The sequence below is a fragment of the Triticum aestivum genome, chromosome 7A (assembly GCF_018294505.1).
Source record: "Triticum aestivum cultivar Chinese Spring chromosome 7A, IWGSC CS RefSeq v2.1, whole genome shotgun sequence".
Taxonomy (NCBI): Eukaryota; Viridiplantae; Streptophyta; class Magnoliopsida; order Poales; family Poaceae; genus Triticum; species Triticum aestivum.
In genome coordinates, this window is record NC_057812.1 from 605,740,882 (window position 1) to 605,747,965 (window position 7,084).

Below are 7,084 nucleotides of genomic sequence, written 5' to 3' on the forward strand. Positions count from 1 at the left end.
TGGTAGTGTAAATTACTTTATTATGTCTGCTTTTCGTTCTATTGTCAAAAACTGTGGTTTCTTTGACATCGGTTTTAGTGGTCCTGCTTACACTTGGCGCAATAGGCAGCACACTGTTAATCCTATTTACAGACGTTTGGATCGTTGTCTTGTTAATGCTGATTGGTGTGCTCATTACCCCAATACTAAGGTGCTTAATTTACCTATCATCGTTAGTGACCATGCTCCTATACTTATTTCTACTGATGGTAGTTTTGTTAAACCTAAGCAGACTTTCAAATTTGAAAATTGGTGGTTAATGGAGAAGGATTTCAGTAGTTTTGCTAAGTCTGCTTGGAACAATGCTAGAGCAGGCTCTTTTGTTGCAAAAACCTCTTCTTTGGCAGGGGCTTTGAAAACTTGGTGTAGGAAGAAGAAACCTTTTTAGCAAGAGCTTCAGGAACTAGAATCTAGTATCAAGTAGATTCAGGAGCTTCCAATCAATCAGCAAGATCATGCTTTAGAAAATTCGCTTATTCTCAGGTATGAGCAAACTCTCTCTAAACTGAATAGTTTTTATAAGCAAAGAAGTAAGAAGGGATGGGCTACTGATGGTGATCGTAATACAAAATTTTTTCATCAAGTTGTGCTTAAGAGAAGGAAAAGGAATACTATCTGCTCGGTTAAGGATGAAAATAATATTGTGCATTTTAAGCCTAGTCTCATTGCTAATACCTTTGTTAATTATTTCAGATATATCTTCTCTTCCACTCATATCAACTGTGGTAGACCTTTTCTTGCTTCTCAATTACCGGAGGGCTCTTTGGACCCTACTTATTTAATTCCGGATAAAAATGAGGTCTTGCAGATTTTGAAGGACATGAAGTTGAATGCTTCTCCAGGGCCAGATGTTTTTAATGTCGAGTTTTATTTGGCTACTTGGAATTGGATAGGAGACGATGTCACTCAATTGGTAGTCAATTTTTATAGAACAGGTATATTGCCCTCTCACGTGAGTGATACAAACATTGCTCTCATTCCAAAAAAACTTGTTCCTCTGGTTCCTATGGATTATCGTCCCATTAGTCTTTGCAATGTTATTTATAAAATCATTGCCAAATCTTTAGCTGATCGTCTTAAGCCTCATCTTCCAGATTATATTGACCCTGCTCAACAAGCTTTCATTGAAGGTAGAAGAATTAGTGACAATATCATTATTGCTCAAGAGATTTCTCACTCTTTTGCTCTCCGTTCTTGGAATCACCTTGCTTTCATGCTTAAAATTGATCTTGCTAAGGCTTTCGATCGTTTAGAATGGAGCTTCATTGTTTCAGCTCTTGCACGTAAAGGATTGCATGCTCATTTCATAAATTTGATTTATGAGTGCATTTCTTCTCCTACTTTTTCTGTGGTCATTAATGGTAGGCCTTCTCATAAATTCAAAAGTTCTAGGGGTATTCGTCAAGGTTGTCCTATGTCCCCTTATTTGTTTGTTATTGCCATATGAATTATCTCTTGCTCTTAACGAAGCTTTAGCTGCTCATAGTCTTCAGGGTATTTTGCTTGGAACAAATTGCCCCCTGATTCACTCTCTTTTGTTTGCAGATGATTTGTTGGTATGTGGTCAAGCTACTGTTCAGGAAGCTAATGCTATGGCCAACATTATCAATCATTTTTGTTCCATGTCAGGTCAAACTCCAAATTGGGCCAAGTCTGCTATTATGTTTAGTGCTCATGTTAGTCAGGCTGTTATTCAAGATATTAAGCAGATTTTTCCTGTTTCTAACATGGATGCTAATTTTTCTCATCTTGGTCATCCTCTTATTCTTCTTGCTAATAATAGATCTGCGGCCTACAATTTTGTTTTAGATAAATTCATGAATAAGCTTCCTGCTTATAAGGCCAACTTGCTCTCTCATGCAGCTAGGCTTGAATTGATTAGATCAGTTTTTTCTGGTATTCCTGTTTACTATATGGCTAATATTTTATTTCCTAAGAAGTTCGTAGCCAAACTCACTGCTATTATTAGGAACTTTTGGTGGACAAGTATTAGAGAGCATAATTCGAGCAAAAGCTTGTGTCTTAGGGCTTGGAAGGATATTTGTTATTCTAAAAAAGAGGGTGGCCTTGGTATTAGGAACTTACAAGCCATAAATGAAGGCCTGATGCTTGCAGTTGCTTGGCGTATAGCGAAAGATTCTTCTTCCCATCTCCATCTTGTTCTTAAGTCCAAATACTTCCATGATTCTTCCATCTGGACTGCTAGCCCTTCTAATCCAAAATCAGCTTTTTGGTCCTCCATTCTCAAAATACTGCCCAAACTCAAAGCTCATTCTTTTTATTAGATTACTCAAGGTAATATTTCTATATGGAGCACCCCTTGGTGCTCGCGTTGGAGCTATTTATGATCATCTTATTATTCAACCTTCAGGATATAGTTACCCTTCTCTTGTTAAAGATCTTTGGGTTCCTGATAGGAAAGAATGGAATTCTACCCTTATTTACTCTCTTTTCCAACAACCTCTTGCTTCTACTATTATGCAGACTGATATTATTCAAGAGGACGGTCCAGATATTCTGTGTTGGGACCTTACCCCTAATGGTATTTGTACTTCTAAATCTACTTATAAGCTGTGTTTGCGGGATATTCATGCCAATCCTAGATTTGCACCTTCTCAGGTTTCTTTGTAGGTCAAGAATCTTCTAAATGAGGTCTGGAAACAAAAGATGATGATTCCCAGGGTAAAAACTTTTGCTTGGAGGCTTCTTAGAAAAGCTCTTCCCACAGGTTTGAGAGCTGGCCGCTTCTTCGTGCACATATCTCAACTTTGTAGCAGATGCGGTAAGCCTGAGGATGAGATGCATTTATTTTTTCTTTGTGATTTTGCTAGAGCTGCTTGGTTTCTAAATCCTTGGTGCATTAGAATGGATATTTTAGTTCAAAGTAATCCTAATATTCACAGTATTTTCCTTGCTCTGATTAATATGAATCATCCTCATGCTTCTCTACCCAACATTCTCAACTTTATGTGGTGTCTTTGGAAAGCTAGGAATGATTATTTATTTAGTAGGAAAAAATCTCTTCCTTATCACATTAACACTGCTGCTATAGCCCTGTGTAATGAACTCGATGATTCTATACATATTTCTTCTCAGCTCAAATCCAATGAGATGGTCGGTGTTTTACCTCTTACTAATCAGATTCCTATGCAGGGGAAAACGATTAAGTCTGATCTTCAAGTTACAGGACCAAAAGTATACTCTGATGCAGCATTTAGATGCAAAAAAATTCCAGGCTTGACTCAAGGATCTGTTGCTACTGGAATTGGAATTTACCTCTCTTTACCACAAGACCAATTGGAGGTCAATGTGCATATCCAAGCTTCTACTGTTATCACAGATACACCTTTACAAGCTGAAGCTTTGGCGCTTCTTTTGGCGGCTAGAGTGGCCAAACAGCTATGCATTTCTCAGCCCACTTTCCTCACTGACAATCTGTCTTTGGCGTCATGGGCGGCTGGCAGAAAGATTAAGGAATCTACTACTCCTTGGACTATAAGGAAAATTCTGGCTGACTTCTTCTGCTACTCCTCAGATCTTCAGTCCCGGGTGTTTCACATCTCTAGGGAGATCAATGGTATTGCACACAATGTAGCTCGCCAGGTTCTAACATCAGTGGTAGAACCTGATATATGTTGTTTCGCTTCAGCTCATCGGAATATGACTTGCCCTGTAGTTTCTCTTCTCTCTACTTTTCAATTTCAGGGCTTTGTAATTCATGTTGTACGGTGTTTCTGAGCTGAAATAAGAAAGTTTGGCGCCTAGTGCGCCTTTTGTTGTTCAAAAAAAGGGCATAATGGCTATTGGTAGCGTTCTTGTTGTGTTGGATTTTATAAAAACACTCAAAGGCGATATACGTGTTGTCCGTGATGAGTCTTCCAGGAATGAAAACACTCTGTGTTTCTGACACCAACTCATCCAAGAAAGGTCGAAGGCAGTTAACAAGGCATTTAGAGATCACTTTATAGATGACGTTGCACAGGCTTATTGGACGAAAATCTTTCAAGTATTCAGGAGCATTACCTTTAGGAATAAGGACAATCATCGTGTCATTAATTCCTCCTGGCATGATTCCATCATCAAAGAACTTCTTCACCGCCACTACTAGGGAAAACCTTATCAGTAGCGCTGGTTTTTTAGCTACCAGTAGCGCGGGTGCCCGCGCTACTGCTATGGCGCTACAGCTATTTTGCAGCAGTAGCGCTTGTTTAGGCCAGCGCTACTGGTATGTTCAGATACTAGTAGCGTGCCTCTGGAAAGCGCTACTGGTAAATGAGCGCTGCTGGTAATATTTTGGCCCGCGCCACTGGTAAAATTTATATTTTTTCCACATTTTGGCGTTGTACATGTTTAAACAGATATATCTTTTATACAATAACAACTCATCATGAACTAGTCTGTTTAAATAGCATATTCATTACCACTAGTCATCATCACCAAACAATGTTCGTCAATAAGACATCATATAACAAGTTGGTCACTAGTCATAATCACAACTCCTCATCATCATCATCAACTCTAACACATTGTAGCACATAATAACACATTCTACCTAGGACCTACTCCTCTCATAGGGCCTACTCTACCCTCTCTTAGGTAAAATATCATAAAACAAGATAGGCATTGACTCTCCATTAAGGAAAATGGACTCTCCATAATAAAAAAACGGAGATCGTCCTGTCTCCAAGTCTTGGCCTACGCACAATGTTGCTTCCAAGTAGCTCTCTACGATGGTCGAAACATTTTTTAAAATCATTTATTATCATGGCTTCCTTGTTTTTAGAAATCAGGTATGGACAGGAGTGATGTGGATACGCGGCTGACCTGGTTGTGGTGGTCGTAAGCTCATAACATCAACACGACCTCTCGGCAACATCAGATGAGGAACACAATCCATCGGGATTTTCTGTTCAAAAACATAGTAATAACTTTGTAGTTGGCAATGTAGTTTAGTTTTAGAAGAATTTATGCAAAAGATGCACGGATGTCGTAATAGTAGAAAATCTTACAATGCTATCTCCATTGATGTTACAGTAGTTCAACACATGCACTAGTGGCACGTATTGACCATAATGTGGAGGAGTTTGATAATAGCTATTGTAATTCTCAAGATCAGTAAAAAAATGCGATAAGACCATCTTTCTCCTTATAAGTTAATTGTGCTTCATCATTGTAGTAGTAGGTTCTGTCTACCATCTTCCGTACATTTTTTGAAGAATGAAAATAAGCTGTCAACTATTTTGAAAAAACAATATAAATTACTTAATAAATACGTTTGAGGAACTCACATAGCGGTAGAACTGGAAGCGTGTCAACAAGGACCCAAATGGGCATATTCTTTTTGTCGATGTTAGGATCACCAAGATCGAAGATGAGAAGCATACCCTCATGAAAATCATACGCCTTGCAAAGTGCTTCCCAATTCAGGCAACCAAAATTGGATGAGTTCACAGAATTGTATAGATTTACAGCAAAAACATAACCATGATGGGTCCTTAGTTGAATTATCTTTGTCTCCATGCTTTCATGATCTTCAAAACCCATCTTCTCCAAGACATAGTGTCTTGCATATGGCATGGGATAAGCTAGTCGAATTGTAAAAGACGGAAATTACACGTTGAAGAAGCAGAGAAATCATGCAAAAAATAACAAAAAACACTTGTCGTTGTTGCGTACCGTTTCAACATCGAAGGTCTCCTGGAGCTTGATGCTGAAGCGCCGACCTTCTACCAGGTGAGGCCTGTCGCACAGACCGTGCTCATCTTCGCAGTACTCGCACATAGCGAATTCCCTTTCATCGTCAGACATTTCCTATATGTTCATTGTTGAAACAGATGTGCATTCAATAAGAAAAACTAAAATCATAATAGAGATAAAATAAAGTACTCCATTCAAATTAGCATGCATTTAATAAGCAAAACTAAATCATAATAGAGATAAAACAAATTACTCCATTCAAATTAGCAAGCATTCAATAAGCAAATAACTAACAGGTAATTAACAATCCATCATCAAATACATATATAGTAGTTTGTAGCAAAGATCATCATATAATATCACTAATACATCTCGAATAATAACTCCTCTAGGTTCAGTGGGCCGTGGGCGGTGGACACCCAAAGAGAAGGAACCATCACAGGATCATAGCTCCGGTGAGATCCTTGAAGAATCTGCCAGGTATTGGAGAACCTGCCATCTGCCAATGCAACCATGTAGCGATGGATGTGCACGTCCTCCTCCATGACACGGTGCTGTACCACCTGCGCGGGGGTCTCAAGCCTCTGCATCGATGCAGGCCCACGTGACCACCACCAAAGACGCTCCGGGTCGACGACGGGCTGGCTCCTCACTAAGCCGCGCTCACTGGAAGGTAGCACAACCCAGCACCAGCCCGACGGAGCCTAGTCCCGGACATGGCCCCTCTGCTCAAGCAGGCCTCCTCCGCCGAGTCGACGACGAGGATGCGGTATAGGCATCGTCGATGTCGAGAACAAAATGCTTAATTATGAAAACAAAATTAATAAACACTTAGCAAAATTCGGCATGACCTTTCCTAAAAGCAAGACATATCGAGCGCCTGAAATTTACCAGAATGTGGACGAATCAACATTCTGGCAAAACATAGGCCACTCGGTTAAGCAACTAAGACTGTGACATGTTCAAAATATGACATATATCCACTTCAAAATATCCATTTCAAATTTGCATATAACAGGAATAATTGTTTTTACTAAAAAATAACAACAAATGTGATAGTTCAAAATATGATCCTAAGATTAACTAGCTAGGGTTCATACTACATTATCCTAAGAGTCATACTACATTATCCTAAGATTAAATAGCTATGGTTCATACTATATTGTCCTAAGATTAAACAACTAAGATTAAAAACCTACATTATCCTAAGATTCATACTACATTATCCTAAGATTAACTAGCTAGGTTTCATACTACATTTTCCTAAGATTAAACAACTAAGATTAAAACCCTAAAATTTTCAACTAGCTAGGGTTCAAAAGAAACTAGGGAGGAGGAGGGAGGAGGG